Source organism: Copadichromis virginalis, linkage group LG23 (assembly GCF_057382275.1).
Source record: "Copadichromis virginalis isolate Kocher_CV1m ecotype Utaka linkage group LG23, C_Virginalis_male_GT1.1, whole genome shotgun sequence".
Classification (NCBI taxonomy): domain Eukaryota; kingdom Metazoa; phylum Chordata; class Actinopteri; order Cichliformes; family Cichlidae; genus Copadichromis; species Copadichromis virginalis.
In genome coordinates this window covers 31,903,546-31,911,113 of record NC_140639.1, presented here as the reverse complement: position 1 = coordinate 31,911,113, position 7,568 = coordinate 31,903,546, and the positions used below count along the sequence as shown (strand labels likewise).

The window sequence follows — 7,568 nt, the reverse complement described above, 5'->3', positions numbered from 1 at the left end:
ACAAGCTGTTTGTTGTTTTTACTTGTTTTTATGGCACATCCTCCCTCCCTTTTTAAAACTCATTTACCTTTCATTAGCACATGAAGCTATGCCTGGCCCAGAAGCTAAGATTGTCCCTAAACTGCAGCCTTAATTCTTGCTTAACCATTATCTACCTGAAACTCTAAATGAGGATGTGGTCCCAGCTAGTGAAGGCATATCATAATGCACACATTTGGCAAAATAACATATCACCACAAACACCACACCATTTATGTAAACCTTTAAGGAAAATGTCGGTGTTCTTTCTGTATAAAGTGTTCGTAACTCAAATGCCAGACATCTAAAGATTGTAGTGAATTTAAATGGACAGGATCTGATCCACGTGTTCTTTAAATGTAGTACTAATTGCCATTTTGTTTAAAGGTGCTGGATTACATATTTTGCTGTTTGCAGAATAAGAGTTTTGATGTTTTCCGTTGTTATAAGATTTGCCGTTAGTTGATTTGGCATAAAATGAGTTCTCCAAATTACCAAAATGGCTGCCTATTTTGGTAACTTGGAGAACTCGATTTAAGCCAAATTAAGGACCTGAACAGTGGTGAAGTGGATTAGAATGGTTAGTTTGTGGCTTTAGGTCTATAAGTGAACGACTGGAAGCTTTATTTTTAAAAGGTAATGTTGAGATCAATGCGTGCCCGTGCTGGGATTTTTTTAAAAGATGGCTTTAGATGCCAACTGATAACAGAGACTGCTCTAGAGGGAAAACGTTCGTTGCGGTGTGTCTGGTGTCGTCATGACGCAGTCGAGTAGGTGGGGGTGACGTACAGAGCATTCCTCAACCCCCTCTAACGGATGCTGAGACTGAGCTCCTGTGCGCGCGAGCTCTGGTAGCAGCTCAATCTCCTCCTCATCCTGCAAAGATGTCGCATGAGCTTCTCCTCACACGTTTCTTTTCTTTCCTTTTTCTCCCACTGCCCTTCACAGTTCGCCGAATTTGGTTAAATTAGCTGCTTTCAAAGCAGGGAGTAGCTATCCTCGTCCAGGCACACGGACGCCCCCTCCCCACAACGGAGGTGTTTAAACCCTCAACCGGCGCATTCTCTCTCTCTCTCTCTCTCTCTCTCTCTCTCTCTCTCTCTCTCCAACCGCCGCAGAACTCCGCCGACCAACCGTCAGGTGACCGCGCGGAGCGGAATATTCACCCGCACGGCCGTCGACTTTCATCCCTTCACTCCTTCGGACTCCAGGCAACGGGAGCTGCCGCATTCCCTGTCCCCCCGTGTCCTCTCATCCGGTTTGGGACATTCTCCGCTCCACGCACACGCAGATTAACGGGGATTCTGCCTCCCCACCCGCGCGCTGATGCTGATGTCCTTGAGCTCGGCCTGGACGGTGAGTCGATGAGTCCGTGCGTGCTCGCGTGCGTCACTGTTATTTACCCCGGGTACCCGAGCGCCTTTTTAATGGGGAAGATGTGCTGCTTTCGCTGTGATTCGTTACTCGCATGTCGGGAGGTTTTTACGGGCTTACAGAATATGCAACATGGCCTGATGTGGCATTTGTCATCGCAGGCCTTACACAGCTATAATAAAGCCTATACAGTAGAGCATACCATAATAACCTGGCGAGCAGCGCTATGACATTATAAGGAAGTGTGTGCCTGCGTGTACGCGCGTCTACGCGCCGATGTGCGTGCACACGCGTGTGTAAATCTACATATATATTCATCCTTCCATCCGTCCACTCATCCGTGTCCCGTGTCAGTTGATGAAGGGCTACAGTCCCACATTATCACCGAGCAGCACGCGCTGTTCTCGCGCCTGTCTCTTGCCTTTCCCGGGCGCTGTATGCAGCAGACATGTAAGGGCTATTTGGGATCAGTTACGTTGTTTGTCTCGGTTACGGCGCATCGCACCTGCAGCGCCAACTGCGGAGAGGTTTCATTTTGATCCGGTAATGATCCGTGGCCCAAGGGATCTTCACATGTCGCCCGGCGTCGCGTGGGTGTGAGTTAGGCAGAGTGGGCCGGCGGTGGCCGGGCCAGTAACCTTGCGGAGGGACATCGGGTAAGCTAGTGGCGCACCACTGGCTTCACTCTGTCTCTCCTTGCCTTTGAGCGGGCCTGCCGTGTAAGTGTCTCGACTTTATTCATAACCTCCTCTTGTTGCTGTATGTGTTGAAGATGAGCCGAGAGATGAAGCTTGAGTAAGTGTGAAGGTGACCAGGAAAGGTCGTTTTGAATGGGAAATACACTGTTGCATGAGGCAGTTCCAGGTGCACCAAGAATTAGTAATGTGTGTGAATGTGACTTTAGCTTTGGGTGGGTGGAGATGTATATGCGCTCATGTGGGAAGGACATGGGATACCTTGAGTATATCAATGCTGGATGTGATGGATACAGATGGATACACGATAGTACCCATTAACTAGTTATCACTAGGCCATTTTCTTTCATTCTTTCTTTCCCCTAATTTATGCCCACATTTTGTTGTCTTTCTCAAACGTTTTCCATCCCCACCCCCCTCATCATTATCCTGTTTCTTTAACGGGCTCTACCGTAATGTGGATATCTAAGCCCTGTTGGCGGCCCACCTTTAATGGCTTCAGCCTCTTGACTGTGTTAAATTCTAAGTGTGCTATTCCCACTGGGGAATAACAGAAGTGTGACTGGCACCAAGCCAGGCAGGCAGCTGCCCAGATACAAAGGCCCCACCAGAGGGCCTTTCGGAAAGTAGGACTGCAGGTGCACAGGTGGACTGCAGCGAGCTATAGGGAATACTGACACGCTCGCATACATGGAATGTGGACAATCTCACCACAGATGACAACAGTGTGCACAAGATTTAGAAACGTGAACACACTGCTGCACACAAACTTATTCAGTTACACATGCTCAAGTCTGTGGAGCCTGGTTTGCCTCTATCCACCACACACAACACATAAACACACATACTCACACACACATACAAAGTCAGAAAGCATACATGGACCTCCTGGCCCGAATTCAAATCCCATGAGGATCTTCTCTCCTGTGTCTTCTGCACACTTCTCAACCTCCTTGCTGCTGCAATGAAGAGAAAACACCAGAGGGAACAGAACAGACACTTTCTCTTTTTAAAAAAAATAAAATTGCTTCAACCCTCTAAGGGATAGTGTGTGGACAAGCAGGTCCAGCATTCAGTATAAATGGACAGGCTGCTGACAATTGTGGTGACCTTTTGTTTGACTCTTTTCATGTTCAGACACATTTTCAGTCAGGACAGGACACCCCTACCCCCTTTGCTGACTCTCTTATTTTGAAAGCGTTGTTGTGTATGACACATTTGTGTGCGTCATGACAGATCATATAATTGATGTCTCTGGGCATGAGGGTTTGTGTCTTTGTGTGCTTACTGTCCATTTGTGATGCTTGCATCCTGTGCCTAAAGGTTTGTGTGCATAAGAGTTAGAAATGCATGACAAAACAAAGTGCTTCTCTTTTTTTGCTATGTATGTAATGCAGCCTTACATGCACTTGTGTGTTGCACACATCAAAGCTGAGTCAAGCAGAAGGCCACATTCAGAGTTGGGTGCAGTAGTTTGGACGATGAACAGAAGCTGTTTGTTACGTGACTGTTACAAAATCAGACGGAATCAGTGAGTAAGACATCAGGCTGGATAAGAAAATGTGCAACTGGCTGACTAAATAAATGATTGCAGTAGCAGGAAGCAGGTAGACGGGGAGAGCAGCAAGAAAAGGGTGTTGGGATTGGGGCGGAGGTAAAAATAGGTAAAAATAATAACAAGCAATGAGACACCACAAGACACAGAATGGAAGAACACAAAAAGGTGGTAAAACCATATAGATGGAGCAGAAAGATAGATATAGAGCAAGAAGAAGCTTCAAAGGCAAAGGAGGGTGACTCAGTCATAAACTAACACTCTCAGTCAGGATAGAAGCATGACAGGGAAGAGAAGAAAAAGGGGAGGGAGAAGATGCAAGAGGCAGAGACTGAAGAGTGGAGAGGAGGGAGGAGAAAAGGAATTAATAATCAGTTTCACTTTGGGGTTTTTTCTGCTCGTCCACATGTAAAATACTCTTATAGGGAAAAAGAATCTGATGTGTCATGTGTGATGCTGAGAATAGTTAAAGGTGGTGCTATTTGCTCATGCAGGATGAAGCTTCGTTAGTGTTGGTGCAGTGGAAAGAGAAAGGAATGTGCTGCTGTCCTAGGCGATGCTGAGTGTTGTTGGTGTCAGATTTATTTTAATGAAATTTGTCCCAGAGATAGGTTAACATGTCAGTGATTAGGAAATTGTTTTTCAATAGATTAAGATGAGGAGCTCACTTCAGGAAATTCCAGATGTAGTGTATTCAACTGGTCTAAATTAATACTACCGGAGTATGACAGGGTAGCTTACTGTTTAGAAGTCCCACAAAAATATCAAAATATCCAAAGCAGGAAAAAGAATATATCTAGTTTCCCCACCAGTGGCGTTTTCAGTTTTTTTTTTTCAAATTTTTTCCCCCTTTTTTAATGTAATAGCCCCAGCGGTTCGCTGGGGCTATTACATTAGGGATGGGATTAGAAAATTCCATCTGATGTAAAACCAAACCAGCTAAAATTACTTGCAAATTCAGTGAGTTCCCACGACATTAATAATCACAGACCTCCCAACTACATCAAGGGGTTCTACAGTAGGACATGTGGCTGCCCTATAACCATATGGTGACCCCATGTATGATGCAGGACAAGATTCCCGGGGATAGTAGGGCTAAAACAGTGCAGTGCTGTAAATACAAAACTATTTTATTGAGTGGTAGAATTAAAGAATAACGTCTCACACATACTTTGCGTGAAGTCCTCTATTGTGAAGTAAAGAAGTTAGAGAATGGATGGCTGTAGAAAAAAACCCCCACTATTGCTATTTAGGCACAGTGTTACATTGGGTGACATGCTCTCCCACGTTTGCACACATTCGCATTTTGACCCACAGTTGTAAATAGTTCTCTGTAAAACATCAGTTTAGTCCTCTTTAAGAAATAAAAAACTGCAGTGCTCTGTTTTTAAATGGGTCTATTCTGCTTTACCCGTATTTCTGTTCCCTGTATACTGTTCCAAAGGTGCATGATACTGTAAAACATAGCCAGTCTTTCAATTAATGTGGTTATCGTATGTAAGTAATCGGTCTGAGTGAAAAGCTCAGGATTCAGACTGCTCCACTCACGTACTTTGACACAGTCTTTTGTTTTCTGTTTGACTCTGTGTGATGTCAGTGAGAGTAGGTCTGGTGGCACGCATATAAGCCTTATTCACATGACTTTATAAAACTTTGTGAGGGGCAGCCAATCAGAAGAAAATTATCTGAAAGGGAGCGGTAGGGGACTGAAAACAGATTATTTTAGATCAGCATCAGCTGAGGAGCTTCATAAATGATTAGTGTAAGATTACTCTGAACTGTGAATAGGGCTGCTCGATTATGGAAAAAATGATAATCACGATTATTTTCACTGAAATTGAGATCTCGATTATTTGACGATATTTATTTAACAATAACAATGTATTGAATAATGACTTTAAAGATTGTCAAAAAATAATATAAAATAGTGTGCAAATGTTTGCAATATAAAAAATAAATGAAAAATGCAAACATCTATGTTTAGTGAACTTTGCAGTGTTGCTCTGTAGCAACGTTTACACACTCTGTCTACTTGATCCACGTCTGACTCCGCGAACCCATAGTGTTTCCACACCACTGAAGTTTTTTTTACCTCTCTTTTCAACCAACAGCAGTCACTCTCCTCTCCAAATAACTTCTGCTTAGCTTTCCGAGCTTTCCGAGCTTCCCTCGGGTAGTCTTAATCAGCAGTCCCCAACCCCTGGGCCTCGGACCGGTACGTGAGTCGTTTGGTACCGGGCCGCAAGAGTTGAGGCTCAGGTGTGAAACGTATGGTTTTCAGGGTTTTTATCGGTTTTCAGCGTTATTTTGTTATCGTTTTTATCGTTTACTCGGTTTTCCTTGGTCTTTTCACGTGTGTTATGAATAAATTTTCTTTTTTTCGGTACCGGTACTCGTTTTATTTTTTTGTATTTATCCGCGACACCTTAAAGGCCGGTCCATGAAAATATTGTCGGGCATAAACTGGTCCGTGGCGCAAAAAAGGTTGGGGACCGCTGCTCTTAATTGTTGTGACAATTAAGAGCAGCGGAGAGGTGCGCAGAGAGGTGCGCTCGATTTGCCACACGGAGCAGCGCGAGAGTAAAGCACGAGGGAGGGGCTAATAATCGGCTCAGTCATTTTTAATGATCGTTGAAAGCCCAGATCGTAATCGAGATTAAAATTCGATTAATTGAGCAGCCCTAACTGTGAAGCATGAAAGAGTACACACACAGTAAACAGTAGAGATTAAGCATATTAAGTTTGAAATGAGCAGACCCTCTCAGACCCACTTTAAGGAAAGGGAGGAAAGAGCTCTGAATTTGGGACCAATATTTTACATCTTCGATAAAAAGCTCTCTGTCCCACAGCTTGTGGCTCAGTAACATGGACAGGACAGAGAAGTACTGAGCAACAACGCACCAGAGTAGGGCTGGGAGATATGGAAAACAATTAACTATTTTCATATTGATATATGTCATGATATAAAATACAAGGATGACTTTTTCCTCTTCCTTTTTAATTTTAAGTGAGATGTGAAAATATAAGGTCAATTATGGTTTAAATATTATTTCTGTCAGAAGCTGAACATTATAAATGTACTGCAACAACTGTATTTTAAATTAATAACAAGGGTATAAATAGCAAACTAAAGCAAAACCTTTGAGTGTTACAGTGGTCCCTCGTTTATTGCGGGAGTTAGGTTCTAAAAATAACTCGTGATAGGTGAAATCCGCGAAGTAGCCAACTTTATTTTTTACAATTATAGGCTGTAAAACTCCTCATTACACACATTATACACTTTTCTCAGACAGGCATGAGCATTTTCACACTTTTCTCACTTGTTTAAACACTCAAAGTTCAAACCTTCGTAGAAAAATTACTCTAGTATTATAGAATGAAACCAAGGCACCCGCGGTTGCCTTTGACGGTGCAAAACACGACATTGTTGTGTTTGTTGGGGAGAAAACTTACAGACATACAGTACAGCACTTCAGAGTCACACTGCTAGCGATCGAAGATTTATGTAAATTTGACAAGCTGAACGCATTCTGTACTGTAGAGGAGACACGGCACGAGATTGATTGACAATGGTCTACAGTAGGGGTGGGCGATATAAATGATATACGATAGAAACGATATAAATTTGGCCAATGATAGAGATTTTGACTATATCACTCTATCGCGATAGCGCAATGTTGATGATGTCATCAAGCTGCACCTGTTTTGGTCGAAAGCATCGCAGCGGCTAAAACCATTATCATCTGCAAATTATGGCGGGCGACAGTCATAGCAAAGAGATGAAGCACTTTTGAAATATGGGGAAAGCCAAAAACTGCACTTCCTCCACTTCCGTAACATTGATTCATTAATGTTGAATTCTCTCACAGCTGTTCTATTCCCATGTTGTTGCAGTATATTAATAACTAACCTCGTATTGTGGATGA

The 7,568-nt window shown here is 43.3% G+C and overlaps 1 protein-coding gene across 3 annotated transcripts in view; it reads left to right on the top strand.

Moving 5' to 3' along the window:
• Positions 1-815: 815 nt before the first annotated feature.
• Positions 816-7,568, top strand: part of atp2b3b (ATPase plasma membrane Ca2+ transporting 3b) — a 106,008-nt gene continuing 99,255 nt past the window's right edge. For all 3 annotated transcript variants that reach the window (XM_085448364.1, XM_085448362.1, XM_085448363.1), the window contains exon 1: positions 816-1,374. The gene's annotated coding sequence lies outside the window, so the exon portion shown is untranslated. The remainder of the gene's footprint in view (positions 1,375-7,568) is intronic.